This window comes from Aquarana catesbeiana, linkage group LG02 (assembly GCF_042186555.1).
Source record: "Aquarana catesbeiana isolate 2022-GZ linkage group LG02, ASM4218655v1, whole genome shotgun sequence".
NCBI classification, from domain to species: domain Eukaryota; kingdom Metazoa; phylum Chordata; class Amphibia; order Anura; family Ranidae; genus Aquarana; species Aquarana catesbeiana.
The window spans coordinates 420,527,408-420,542,919 of NC_133325.1; the positions used below are offsets into that span (position 1 = coordinate 420,527,408).

The 15,512-nt window shown below is 46.5% G+C and overlaps 1 protein-coding gene across 2 annotated transcripts in view; it reads right to left on the reverse strand.

The window, feature by feature from the left end:
- TMEM50A (transmembrane protein 50A) overlaps nt 1-6,812 on the reverse strand; it is a 57,420-nt gene extending 50,608 nt beyond the window's left edge. The window contains exon 1 of one of the 2 annotated variants that reach the window (XM_073615461.1): nt 6,665-6,812. The gene's annotated coding sequence lies outside the window, so the exon portion shown is untranslated. Of the gene's footprint in view, nt 1-6,639 lie in introns of both variants that reach the window. The other variant, XM_073615462.1, reaches the window with a different exon arrangement.
- Nucleotides 6,813-15,512: the final 8,700 nt, after the last annotated feature.

Genomic DNA, 15,512 nt, shown 5'->3' on the forward strand with positions numbered 1-15,512 from the left:
TGCCTTAAAGTGGTTCTAAAGTCTGAAAAGTTTTAGATCAGGGGTCTTCAAACTATGGCCCTCCAGTTGTTCAGGAACTACAATTCCCATCATGCCTAGTCATGTCTGTGAATATCAGAGTTTTACAATGCCTCATGGGACGTGTAGTTCTACAACAGCTGGAGGGCCGTAGTTTGAGGATCCCTGTTTTAGATCATAGTTGTAAAAGTAGAAGTTTTTTTTTTAACCTTAACCTCTTGGTGCTGGCAGGCACGCAAAATATGCAGCCTCTTGGCGGGTGGGCCTTGGCACCAAGCGGTCGCATATTTGCGTGCATTAATGCAAAAACAGCTGTGCCGAGAGCGCGCTTCCCACACAGTTACCAGCGGCTAACAGAAAGCTCCCGAACGCTGCTTGCGATTGGGAGCTTTCTGATCACGTGACATCCAATCAAGGTGGCCACATGATCCAAAACCCCGTCGCCCCCCACCAGCATCTTTAAACCCCTTAAAGGACCGGGACATGCCGTCTCCAAGGGGTTAAAGTGGTTGTAAACCTCAGATATGAAATCTTAAAGCACATGTTTCTATAAATCAAAGGACTAAGTGTAATTTCTCTCTGGTGTCTAGTTTCTCTGCCATCTCTGCTGACAAGTTTTACTGACACCAAGAGCTAACAAAGTGACGGTGGAGGGACATTCCAACACACAGCCTGCGACTGATAGCCTCAGCTCTGTTGCTGTGTGTGGGGGAGGGAGGTGGTGGTCCCTTCCCTCCAATCAGCTCTCAAAGCTCTTGTACAGTGTCTAACTGCAGGTCCCATCCCTCGCTTGGTGAATCTGTAAAAAAACCTTTTCATCTCTGAGTTTACAAGCATGTACAGCATAAATGGCTGCATAACTGCAAATAAACAGGTACAACTAATGCTTACCTGAGTGCGAGAGCAGCATCTCCCTCACTTCACTGGACACAGAGGAAGCAGCGGGAGTCATTGGCCCCTGCTGCTGTCAATCACAGCCAGTGAACAGAGAGCGGGGCTGAGCCTTGCTTTGTGTGTCTATAGACACACAGAGCGTGGCTCGGTAGGAGTCTGCACAAGTGCCCTCATAGCGAGCAGCTTGCTATGAGGACACTCATGTTTACAATCACTTTTAAATGCATTCCCAGCACTAAAGTGTTTGTTACCCCAACACTTCATTTTCCTGATATGTGGCTGCTGTACCTTGTACTTGTATGGGAAAGTCTTCCGATCTCTTTGTATTGCTTTCCTCTGTGTGAAATCCTTGGTGTTCCGTGGTCATATCTCTAGCTATGCTGGGAACTCAGCCTGCTCTCCTCAAATGACTTGTCCTGCCACCCCCCCGCACAGCCATTCACTGGAAAGCTTGGTGTAATTCAGTCTAATATATATATTCATTTCTATTTTAAAGCGGGGGTCCACCTATCTATCGTTTTTTTTTTTTTTTTTTAGTTCATTCACAAACTTTTCTTCTCAGCATTACATACTCACATATTGTGTGTAATATGTCAGCCTGTGTTAGATTTTGTCGGAAAGAATAACTTATATTATTCACTGCAGGCGGTTTCCATCTTCATTGTGGGCATTTGAAGCCCACAAGCATTTATTTCCTGGATGTGGTGAATGCTGTGCTCCCAGCATTCACCGCTCGTTCCCGCACATGCTCAGTGGCATCCTGGGAAGCCTGAGACTAGCTCCCAGGAGGCTGTGCGGAGTCTGGGAGAGGCTAGAAACACGCCTACTCCCACGGGAGGAGAACCAGGAAGTGCAAAGAAGAATAGAAATATAAAAGGTAATTACGGCGATTTAAATTTTTTTAAACGGCATGTCAGCATCTAGGCAAGGAAGAGAATACATACAGATGTTGTTCAAAATTTGGGTGGAACCCCGCTTTAAACTGCTTGGGTCAATCACTCTGACTACTTCAGCCCTGGAAGGATTTACCCACTTCCTGACCAGGCCATTTTTGCGATACGGCACTACATCACTTTAACTAACAATTGCGCAGTCGTGCGACGCTGCACCCAAACAAAATTGACGTCCCTTTTTTCCCCACAAATAGAGCTTTCTTTTGGTGGTATTTGATCACCTCTGTTTTTTTGCGCTATAAACAAAAAAATAACGACAATTTTTAAAACACAATATTTTTTTACTTTTTGCTATAATAAATATCCCCACCAAAAAAAAAGAAAAAAAAAGTCTTCACCAGTTTAGGCCAATATGTATTCTGCTACATATTTTTGTTAAAAAAAAACGCAATAAGCGTATATTGATTGGTTTGCGCAAAAGTTATAGTGTCTACAAAATAGGGGATATATTTATGTCATTTTGATTATAATTTTTTTTTCTTTACTCGTAATGGCGGTGATCAGCAATTTTTAACGGGACTGCGACATTCAGATCGGAAACTTTTTGGGACCACTGACATTCATACAGCAATCCAAGCTAAAAAAAAGCCACTGATTACTGTATAAATTTCACTTGCAGGGAAGGGGTTAACACTAGGGAGCGATCAAGGGGTTAAGTGTGTCCTAGGGAGGTGTTTCTAACTGTGGGGAGAGTGTACAGACAGGGAGTAGAGAGAGAGATCGCTGTTCCTGATCAATAGGAACAGCAGATCTCTCTCTACTTCCCTAACAGAACGGGAATCTGTCGGTTTAGATTGACAGATCCTGCGGCCACAGCCTCCGGCGCCACACGCGCCTGCTATAGCTCTTAAGGCAGCCACCTTACAGCTACGGCGATTCGCGCAACAGTGCCAACCTGCCACCCTATAACGACGGCAGCTGATCGGCAAGCAGTTAAAGCATCTGTTAACCCAAAAAAACCCCAAAAACAGATCCTGTTCCCTTAGCCACTTTGTGCTCAAGCCAATTCTGACACTTCGCTCCTGCATGTAAGAATCATTTTTTTTTTTCTAGAAAATTACTCAGAACCCCCAAACATTATATATGTTTTTTTTAGCACAAACCATAGGGAATAAAATGGCAGTTATTGCAACTTTTAATGTCACACGGTCTTTGAGCAGCGATTTTTCAAACACGTTTTTTTTTTTTTTTTAACCACTTCGCATCCAGGCCATTTCTGACACTTCGCTCCTACATGTCAAAAATCATCATTTCTTTGCTATAAAATTACATAGAACCCCCAAACATTATATATGTTTTTTTAGCAGAGACCCTAGAGAATACAATGGCGGTCATTGCAACTTTTTATCTTGCACGGTATTTGCGCAGCAATTTTTCAAACGCGTTTTTTTTTTTTTTTTTTTAAAAAAAACAGTTTCATGCTTTAAAAAAAAACAAAACAGCAAAGTTAGCTGTTTTTTTTGTAATTTTTTTGCATTGTGTGAAAGATAAAGTTACGCCGAGTAAATAGATACCTAACATGTCATGCTTCAAAATGTAAACATCCCTTGTAATAGGAATATGACACGATCAGTCCTCCTTACAGTGAGATATGGGGTCAATAAGACCCCACATCTCACCTCTAGGCTGGGAAGCCTAAAATAAAAAAAAAATAAATAAAACGATCGCCGCTTCACAACCGAAGCGACGCCTTTTTTTGAATGCAGAGGCCGGGCGTGACGTCATTACATCGCGCCCGGCCTCCGAACGATCATAGAGACTCCGGCGACCATCTGGTCCGCCGGAAAGCTCTATGGTGAACATCCGGCGCCGGCGGATCCGCTGTCCGACTCACCGATCGCTGAGGTGAGTCGGTAGAAGCACCGGAGGGCGGCGGGAGGGGGGGGGACGTCCCCTCCCGCCGCCCGTAAGAACGATCAAGCGGCGGAACAGCCGCTATGATCATTCTTATGGTGTACGGAATCGCCGGCTGAAAATGCCGGTATCTGAATGATGTCTGTAGCCTCAGACATTTTATTTTATTTTTATTTATTTCAGGTACTTATATAGCGCCGTCAATTTACGCAGCGCTTTACATATACATTGTACATTCACATCAGTCCCTACCCTCAAGGAGCTTACAATCTAAGGTCCCTAACTCACATTCATACATACTAGGGACAATTTAGACAGGATCCAATTAACCTACCAGCATGTCTTTGGAGTGTGGGAGGAAACCAGAGTACCCGGAGGAAACCCACGCAGACACAGGGAGAACATGCAAACTCCAGGCAGGTAGTGTCGTGGTTGGGATTCGAACCAGCGACCCTTCTTACTGCTAGGCGAGAGTGCTACCACCACACCACTGTGCCCTCCCACATCATTCAGATATAAGCCCCGAAAGTCGAGGACGTCATATGACGTCCTCCGGATGCCAAGCGGTTAAACTATTTCATGAATAAACAAAACAGTAAAGTTAGCCCAATTTTTTGGTATAATGTGAAAGATGCTGAGTAAATAAGATACCTAGCATGTCACGCTTTAAAATTACACACGTTCATGGAATAGCGCCAAACTTTGGTACTTAAAAATCTCCGTAGGCGGTGCTTTAACATTTTTAAAGCCATCTTGTAGCTGCAGGCATCATTCAGCTATCCCCACTGAAAGTCCAGGACGTCATATGACGCACCTTGGGAGCGAGGTGGTTAAAGCACGTTATACAGCACAATACTTGTGCTGTGTAATTTGGACCCCCATTTCACCTGAAATACCTGGCTGATCCTGCCTGGCTATACCCTCCCCTCTGTAAACTGACCGTGATAACCAGGAAAGCTGAGCCCTGACACCGTGGTCAGAGTACATGCCTCCGTCATCTGCAGCCCTGCTCTGTTGTGTCTGCGTCTCCTCTTTCTTCCTCCCCCTCCCTGCCTGTACCAGTACCAACCCCGCTCATCTAATACCCTGTATTAAATCCTGTAATCCCCTCTATACCATAATAAGTGTCTCTGTAATGTAAAAAAACCTTCCAATCTGTACCTATATGAGCGTGGCTCCCGGCGCTCAGCTGACTGTCGGCACTCCCTCTCTCTCTCTCTCTCTCTCTCTCTCCCCCCTGCCTCCCTGGCTGACGTCAGCGGGAGGGCTCGGCCCCGCCCACTGGATCTGTGAGCCGGAGAGAGAAGAGAGCTGACAATAAGCTGAGCGCCAGGAGCCGAGCTTAAATAAGTACAGATCGGCAGATTTTTTACATAACAGACACTTATTATGGTACAGAAGGGATTACAGCATTTAGTAGAAGTTGGTTAACAACCACTTTAAAGTCATTGAAAAGGCAACATTTTGTTTTAGTTAAAATAAAAATATAGAAAATTGTATTAAATACTTACTGTAATTTTCTTTTCTGGTGCAAATTCATGGCAGCATACCTGTGGTAGTATTCTGCCATGTTGGCGCCAGGAAAAGATATAGCTAGAAGTTATACTTACCTACTCTGTGCACTGGTATTGTACAGAACAGTCTCTTGTCATTTCTGGGGTCTCCCACTGTTGTCCTCCCCTCCAAGTGCACCCAATGCAAACCATGTCCTATGGGGTGCACACATGTGGGTGCACTCCCGAAGCAGGCTGTATGGGTCCATAGACCCACACAGCCTGGCTCTGATCTTCACAGGATTTGACTGACAGCAGCAGGAGCCAATGGCTCCCACTGCTGTGTGTCCTGTGAGAACAGAAAAGAGAGAGCAGCACTGCTGCAAACGGGGGGAGTCTGGTAAGTGTTTGGGATGGCAGGGTGGAGCAGTTAGTGGGGCATAATTTATTTTTTTACCTTAAAATGGAGCTCCACCCAAAAGGGGAAGCTCCGCTTGTTGGTCTCCTACGCTGCCACTTTTCAGTGGGGAGGGGGAAGCGGATACCTGGTTTCAACTTCTGGCTGATCTTGAAATGGCGAAATTTCCCCGAAGTTTGGGCTCCCACTGTTACCGGGCTATTCACAAGGCTTCACGCAATTGGGAACCAGCTGTGAAGCCGCAGGTGGAGTTGCCACCTCATCCCGTTAAACCTGAACACATATGAATTACACAGGTTCTGAGGCTAATTTAATGCAGATAAGGCACCAAGTGAGTTTAATTACCACCTTAATCAGCCACAGAACCTGTGTAATTCATATGTGTTCAGGTTTAAGGGGATGAGGGGGCAACCCTAGCCGCAGGGCTTCAGTTCCGGTTTCCCTTACAAGAAATGGCGGCACCCGAGAGCCAATTGAAAAAGCAACTGGGCTGAAGACACCGCGGGCTCCCTGGACAGGCAAGTGTCTATTAAAAGTCAGCAGCTACAGTATTTGTAGCTGCTGACTTATTTTTTTCAGAAGGAGCCTGGTGCTCCTCACCCATAGTCATTTAACATGAAACATCCTTTTGTCTGTAAACAATTAGTCAACAGATTGGCAGAACAGGTTTGCATGCAAAAATCTGCTAGGGGAAGTTTTTTTTCTGGAAAGAAAATGTTTGCAGACTAATAAAAGTGGAGCCTTAGGATAGATATGAGAACATAAAGGCCTCTCCTGAGTGAAAGGTCTACACACGACCAAGCCTTGTAGTAATATTTATACAATTATCATGGAGCAGCTACAAGCTCTGCACACCTGTGATCAGTCCATGGATATGAAGGAGGACAAAGAAAGCCCCCTGTGTTTGTAGATCTACTCTAGTGTCCTCCTCCCATCTATCTATACATACATACACAGCCACCCACCCAGCCCGGCTCTACAATGATCACAGACAGTGGAATATAGTCACCAGTGCGACAAACAAGACGACAGACCTCAGCGATCCTGGTAATAAACAATTGTGAGGGATGCAGTGACGCAGAAGCAGCCAGAGCCTATTCCCTGCAGAGGAAGCCGACAGGATGAAGCCAGTGGCGGCCATCTTACTACAGGGAACTCAGCCCTCAGCCTCCTAATGTTACATAACCCTCCCGCGATGACTTGTGGCCAATACCCATTAGTATATTCTGATTGAACACAATGCTAAATTATCGGTTGTTTGGTAGAATAAAGATGAAAAACTGATGGCTGACGTCCATGTTGGTAACGGACAGAAGCAGGAAGCGTTCGGCGCTCGACAGAATAGGCTGTTAAAGGGACCTCACAATGGAAGCTAACCCTAAATAAAATCATGTGATTGTAGCATGTCTGGAATTTATTACTGACCTCACCAAAGGGAAACTATTAGGCTGGATTCACATCTATGCAGTTTTAGTGCATTTTGCAGATTTGCACTACAGTCCATTTAACATGGTTTCCTATGGAACACGTTCTGTAGAGCAAAATGCAAAACGCACTAAAAATGCCTAGGTGTGAATCCAGCCTTAGGCCCCTTTCACACTGGTGTGCTTCCACTGCACTTTTCCTAGGCAGCAAAACAGCATGAAAACTTCTTGCTGTTAATATGTAACTGTTCTCACTACAGGTGTGCTGTGTAGGTTTTTTTTTTTTTTTTTCTTCAAGCCAAACCCGAACACTGGCGGACGTCAATTTTTTAATTTTTTTTTTGTAGTACTGTATACACTATAGGTGTGTAAAGGACCTGGGACACCTTTGGGTGCTGCAAAAGGATAGTAATGCAGCGTGCTATGTGTGCTGCGACAGACAATGGGTATTGCCAGATTGCATTAACACTGGGGCATGGGTAAATAAAGCGAAAGCATTCTTGTACCCATAAAGTATGATTAGAATAATAAAACAAATGTCACTGTAAAAACATGAACTTAGCCTACCTAAAAAGAGATGTACGAGATTTTTTTTTTTTTGAAGATTTATACTTACCTAGGTGGGTGCGGTATCAGTTCAATGCTGCATCTATCTCCTGCCGACTCTAACACTGGGAACTGAGCGATCAAACACCGCCGATCACTCCGTTCTCAGGGCTCCCTGAGCAGAGAGCTGCTGACTGTCAGTCACTGCTGTCTCTGCTCTGCCCCCTCTTCGCTCACTGAAGCACTGGGCTGTGGAGGGGGTGGGAGTGGCCGGCTCAAGCTTACAGCAGCTCACTGAGCAGCTGAGCCAGGTGCCAGTCCAGGCATTTGGGTGGATCCCGACTTCATTGTCACGATCTTGCCTGAGCCTGGACAGGCTCTGTGACGTCAGCCAACAGTGGGCTTCAGCCCTCTGTCTGCTGAAAACAGGTCACAGGATTGCAGAACAAACTGTATTCCTGTGATCCACAGGAGAAGTACAGCCAAACGAGTTTTGACTGCACTTCTCCTTCAACCACTTGCCAATCGTGCTATAGCCGAATGATGGCTACAGCGTGGCTGGCCAGTTCTGGGAGGGCGTCATGATGTCCTCCTGTGATCATGCTTGCTGCAGTGCGCTCTGTGATCTCTGCATCCTCAGGACACAGCTGATCACAGATTGGGGTAAAGAACCAATCAGCAGCTCTTTACCATGTGATCAGCTGTGTCCAATCACAGCTGATCACCATATAGACACAAGCCGGTTATCGGCATTCCTTTCCTCACATTGACAATATGAGGAGAGGAGAGACGATAACCGGCTTTGTGTTAAAAGGAAGTGTAAATATTCTCCAGCACTTAATGGAGCGACAACTTTCCCCCAAAGGTTTCTTTTATTGAAAGAGATCACATAACAGAAATAAGTGTAAAGTTTCGGAGCCACACAGGGCCCCTTCGTCAGTCAGCTGCAGGTATCATCCTGGCATAACCCCTTTAAGCCATGAACGCAAATTTGTGCACGGTTGGCGTGAAGGGGTTAAGTACAGTACCACCAAAAGAAAGCTCTATTTGTGTAAAAAAAAAAAAAGATAAAAATTTCATATGGGTACAATGTTGCATGACCGCGCAATTGTCATTCAAAGTATGACGGCGCTGAAAGATGAAAATTGGCCTGGGTAGGAAGGGGGTAAAAGTGCCCGGTAGGCAAGTGGTTAAAAGTGGACAGTGTCAGTAGAGCGGTGAATGGTGTCAGCAGGGAAGTGGATGGTGTCAGTCAGTAGGGCAGTGGAGGATTCAGTAGTTTTTTTTTTTGTTTGTTTTTTTTTTATTATTATTATTTTTTACAATTTTATTTTTTATTATTGTTTACAGTTTTTTATCACCCCTGTTGGAGGGCTTAGGTGAAATATCAGGGGTCTAAACAGAGTCTAAACAGAGTGGAAATCATCAGTGAATAATTATCTGTAATCAAATATCACGCTACAAATTTGGAGCGTTGTGCTACAGTTTGTGATTGATCATATGATCATCTAACTACAAATCACCAGTGAATGTTAACAAATACTGTACAAAGAAATGTGTGCCAAAGCATGTGTGACTATTTGCATGTGATTTTAGTTGCACATCCGTCTCATGAACAATTGGTCACGCAGCTCTATCCTTAACTTATAACCAAAGGCAAAACCTTTTTGGATTTGTATAGAGTGGAGAGGGATTAGAACTTTTGTCAGGTTTTAACTGCTGTCTGCGCCTCCGTTAGGGAGATTGATCTATTTTATTTGTCCTGTGTACCGTATCATCGAGAGTTAAAGTTAAAGACAATCTTAAATTTTGGGTTGCTGAGGACCAGGAATAGAGGGGGAATCTTCCAATAAGGACCAGTGGGGTGTCATCCATGGGTGCAATATGTTCACTGCTTATAGGCCCCAAGGAGGAGGGGGGGCACTGCACTTTGACACACTCTGTACCAATGGATGCCTTAGGGCACCAAGATGGGGGAGCAGTAACATGCACCTTGACCTATGTAGAGGGATCCCCTGCGCACCCGACCAACGGCACAGCGAGCAGGGGGGAGGCTGGTGATCGATGCAGAGTGCCTGCCCTGCTGCCTGTAATAAGCGGGGGGGAGGAGGGGGGAGCCGGGCATCGGAAGTAAGAAGGGGGCACAGGGCGCATTCTTTGACTTTGAAGTGGCAGGATATCTCTGGTGGCTCCACTCTCTTTGGCATGTCGCGTCTCAGTCGGGCTTGGAGAAGTTCAGCAGGAGGAGCGCAGCAACTGTCAGAGCTGGACACCTGCCTGAAACCCTCCGCCTCCTAAACACCGTTATCCCAGTGGTGACCTTGCACCCCTGGTTTATGAGCACCTCTTCACCCCCCCCATGCTCACCCCCCTATCTGGGACTGCACGAGTCCCACCACCCACCGCTGTCTGATAAACTGACGCTGTCCCCCTCCTGTCATGCAGCCCCCTTCCTGTCCTGCTGCCCCCCTCCTGTAACACCACCCCCCCTGTCCTGCTGCCCCCCTCCTCAATTGCTGCCCCCTCCTGTGACACTGCCCCCCTTCTTTCCCTTTGCCCACCTCCTGTGCCACTGCCCCCCCCATCTATCTCTTGCCCCCCCCGTTGGTCTGGAGACCAATGAGCCGCAGGCTACTGGGTTGACTGGCAGGGACAGCCCTGCCCCCAACATGTCTTGTGTTTTCACCCCGTCAGTGCAGAGGCTGCTTAGGGTGCTGGTGGTGACGTCTGAACAAGGAGTCTAGGGATGGGGGTTGGCAAAAAGCATCAGCAACGATTCTCTGCATCCCAAAAGTTTCAGCTCCAAAATTCTTCTGCTGGAAGTGATTGCAACCAAGAAAACTTTCCTAAAGTAATATTAAACCTTCAGCTCTCTAAGCACTTTCAGCAGCCCATTTTAGTAACTTCCTGAGTATTCAGTTTATTGATCATTTAATCCTTACCTATGGTCCAGTTTAATTGATGCCATGCCTGCTGCCTCAATTTTTTTTTTGTTTCTGGGTGGCCGTTTATTCTTGCAGTATCCTATGGAGCCACTAATGTGTGCAGGGACTAGAGTTGTGTCTTCCTACACTGTGTGCACCAATAGAAACACAAAGCCCCATATGTGCTGCTTCCACACAGCAATTATGAGAAAATATTGGTGGAGGGAGGTATGGAATGTAATTTTCAACACCTCTATAGATTGTATTGTTCTCTCCTTCAGGAAATGTTACTCTGGATGCTACATTCTTCTCTCTGACATTCACCTTGAATGAGAATTTGACTTGAAGGGCTGAAAAGACAGATCAGTACTTCGTCTTAAAACTCTGCCTCCTTTCATGTAGCAAAATACTCACCTATGTTGCCCCCATCCCTATTTTGATAAGTTGGAAGCTCCCTGAGATGGGCTTCATGGTGCCCTTTAAACTTGGTAATTCTGCCAGAAACGAATGCCCTTTTCTGTTCCAAAATAAATAATCCATGGGATTACATCACCTAATCTATCTGGCAGCATCTACCTTCAAAACTGGAAGATCCCATAAGTGACACCTACAGGGCCGATCCTAGGGTCACAGACGCCTGGGTGCAGAAATATTTCTGGCGCCCCCACATGGGCGTGGTTATCTTACCAACTTCTCCCCTTTACAAAGGTTTCTATGGCAACGACTCAGACACACAGATGCTCCCCTAAGAAGTCTTCATTACCCTAGGATCCTCCCATGATCTCTTAACAATAAAGAAAATACTGGAAGAGAGTACACTAATGAGACCTGGAGGGGGGTCTCTCTGATGCACACAGAGGGCTGTCTGTTAGAAAGAGCCCCCAGACATAATACAGGGTACGGTCAAAGACTGCATACATGATACAAGAGACGGTCAGAGACTGCAGACATGTTACAGGAGATGGTCAAAGACTGCAGACATGTTACAGGAGATGGTCAGAGACTGCAGATATAATACAGGAGATGGTCAGAGACTGCGGACATGATACAAGAAACGGTCGGAGACTGCGGACATGATACAAGAAACGGTTAGAGACTGTAGACATGATACAAGAGACGGTCAGAGACTGCAATCATGGTAGAGGAGATGGTCAGAGACTGTAGACATACAAGAGACAGTTAGAGACTGCAATCATAGTACAGGAGATGGTCAGAGACTGCAGACATGATACAGGAGATTGTCAGAGACTGCAGACATGATACAAGAGATGGTCAGAGACTGCAGACATGGTACAGGAGATGGTCAGAGATTGCAGATATAATACAGGAGATGGTCAGAGACTGCAGTTCCTATGGACGTTAGTAGATACAGCAATGGCTCCTCTGATCAGGAGTCAGCTCACTCTGAATTGCCCTTGGCGACTCCGCTGGGTAGCACCCAGATCTGTATTCTGGCAATGACTCCATTCCTTTCTCTGCCAGGGATGGCGCTAGGCTGTGTGGCTTTCCCTCTGGTGGCGCAGGGCAGCGGGGTTCTCTCTTTGATGGTGTTCTCTCAGCACTACTGTCTCCCTCTGGAGTCCTGGGTGCACTTCCCTGAAAGCTTTCCCAGGCTCCTGGCTCTCTCTCCCATTCAGCTGAGCATGCTGTGTGGGCTGCAGTTTCCGTGTTACAGTGGGGCTGCCAGTCCTTGGGACTACATGTCCCACAATCCTCTTCTCTGCTCCTTTTTCTATTCATTTCTTCCCTGTCTGATATGAAGGCGGGGGAAGAAACATAGTGGGAGGGGGGGTCTGTACTGAGCCAGTGCCGCTTACTAGTACAGCAGTGCACGTGAGGGGGAGGGGGGAAAGAAGAGCCCACAGCTGCAGTGGCGTCACTAGGGTTGGTGTCACCAGGTGCGGTATAACATGGTATCACCCCCCCTTCCACCAACTTTAGTTGCCCCTCAGTACAGACCCCCCCTCCACTAAGTATAGACCCCTCTTCGTCAGTACAGACTCCCACTAAGTATAAACTTCTCCGTCAGTACAGACTCCCCCTCCATTAGTACAGACCCCCCAGGACAAACCCCCCTCCATTAGTACAGACCCCCCCCAGGACAACCCCCCTCCATTAGTACAGACCCCCCAGGACAAACCCCCTCCATTAGTTCAACCCCCCCCTTCATTAGTACAGACCCCCCAGGACAACCCCCCTCTATTAGTACAGACCCCCCCAGGACAACCCCCTCTCCATTAGTACAGACCCCCCCAGGACAACCTCTCTCCATTGGTACAGACCCCCCAGGACAAATCCCCCATCCATTAGTACAGAACCCCCCTCCATTAGTACAGACCCCTCCAGGACAAATCCCCCATCCATTAGTACAGTCCCCCCCAGGACAAACCCTCTCCATTAGTACAGATCCCCCCAGGACAAATCCCCCCTCCATTAGTACAGACCCCCCAGGACAAATCCCCTCTTCATTAGTACAGACCCCCCCCATGACAAATCCCCCCTCCTTTAGTACAGAACCCCCCCAGGATAAACCCCTCTCCATTAGTACAGACCCCCCCCAGGAGAAACCCTCCTCCATTAGTACAGACCCCCCCAGAACAAATCCCCCTTCATTAGTAGAGACCCCCCCAGGACAAACCCCCCTCCATTAGTACAGACCCTCCCCAGGACAAACCCCCTCCATTAGTACAGACCCCCCCAGGACAACCCCCCCTCTATTAGAACAAACCCCACTCTATTAGTAGAGACCCTCCCCTTCATTAGGGTACATAAAAACACCCAGGCGGCAGCTAGAGAAGAGAGGACAGTGTGCAGCCGCCCGGGTGGAGAGCAAATCGAGACAGGCACTGCATGGATGGTCTCTCTCCACACAGAGACCAGCAGCTCCGATCTCCGGCTGCTGCTCTCCTTCTCTGACAGCGGTGGCGGTGACCTGCGGAGAGAGCCGCCTCTGGATACGGAGAGGAGGAGGAGGGAGGTGAGCACTCTGGCGCTTCAGCGCCCCCACCTCTCTGGTGCCCGGGTGCACTGCACCCCGTGCACCCGCCTGGGATCGGCCCTGGACCTAATGCCGTGTACACACGAGTGGACTTTACGGCAAACTTTGTCCTGCGGACTTTTCGACGGACTTTACAACGGACTTTCTGAATGAACGGATTTGCCTACACACGATCAACCAAAGTCCGACGGATTCGTATGTGATGACGTACGACCGGACTAAAACGAGTAAGTTCATAACCAGTAGCCAATAGCTGCCCTAGCGTTGGTTTTTGTCCGTCGGACTAGCATACAGACGAGTGGACTTTTCGACCGGACTCAAGTCCATCGAAAAGATTTGAAACACGTTTAGGTCCGTCGAACTCTTGGGGAAAAAATGTCAGCTGGAGCCCACACACGATCGAATTGTCCGGACTCCAGTCCGCCGAACCAAGTATGCCATAAAGTCCGGTCGTGTGGACGCAGCATCAGAGAAGTGTTGTGGTGACAGTGTCATCCTTGCATGTTCCACAGTTGAGATCAATGTATTTTTGTATATTTTACAAGGTAAAAGTACATATAAATTACATATATAGGATCCAAGGGAAAAATACACAATATAGATGTAATTTACCTACTTTTCGTAGGAGAATATCCAGTGTTCCAGAATTGAAATAACACATACCATGGACATGGATAGTGGCAACTGGGCATAATGCTCTTAACCAAGATGACCCTCGGACGCATCACTGACAAGCTCCTCCTGGGGAAGCCAGGCATGCTTTCTAAAAACCCAAATACTGGCCATAATGTCCTTACCCATGATGACCACCTCCTTTTACCTAATTTTACAGCACTTAACGCAAAATCGTAATCAGGAAATCAGTAGCCCCCGTGCTATTTCTATCAACTTGAATCCAATGTTATTTATGTCATTTCCAGTCAGTCAATAGTGTCCAATAGAATATTGTCATTAAAAGTGGTTGGATGGAGACAGGCAGGATTTCAATTGGTGCTGAATTTAACAGCTGATATTAAAGTGCTTGGTTCCCCAATATTTCATATTCCTGATACATAATGTACCTGCTGTACCATGTACTTGTATGAAAAAAAGCATCCTGTTCTCTTTTTCATAATATGGATGTTTAAAAAAAGGGTCGAAGCACAACACAATAAAAACTTTACTAAATAATAATAAATACTTTATCAATCTAATCACTTAATGACAAAAGTCAGCCCCTGTAGCTGTGAAAGCAATACATTTTGAGTTAAATTATTTGTTCATCTGGAAATAGCACAACCATCGTTTCCTCCAACCAGTCTACAATATGCTCTGAAAAACAATCTCTTGAGCAATTATTCACCAAAGCAGTCAGAATTCTCCAACTCATCAAAGTGAACTATACTTTATACATGTAAGTTACTGAAATAAGCTGTTTTTTCCTGTTGGGTAGCATGTCAGTCTTCTTTTGGGGAGAGGGTGTGAAGTGGTGGGCTTTATAGCTCTTGCATGTCCTTTTGCAGCAAGAGATGTATGGGAATGGGTTTTTTGTAGAATCGTACTAACCTAGGTGGATGCAGCATCAGCCAGCCACCGTCTAATGCCGCGTACACACGGTCGGATTTTCCGACGGGAAATGTTGGATGTGAGCTTGTTGTCAAAAAATCCGACAGTGTGTATGCTCCATCGAACATTTGCTGTCAGACTTTCTACCAACAAATGTTTCTTAGCAGGTTCTCAAATTTTCTACCAACAAAACTTGTTGTCGGAAAGTCCGATCGTGTGTACACAAGTCCGTCGCACAAAAGTTCACGCATGCTCTGAATCAAGCAGAAGGAGTCGCACTGGCTATTGAACTTCCTTTTTCTCGGCTCATCGTAGGTCTTGTACGTCACCGCGTTCCCATGTTTGGAATTTTTGGCCAAAATTTGTGTGACCTTGTGTATGCAAGACAAGTTTGAGCCAACAACCTTCGAACAAAAATCCATGGTTTTGTTGTCGGAAAATCCAA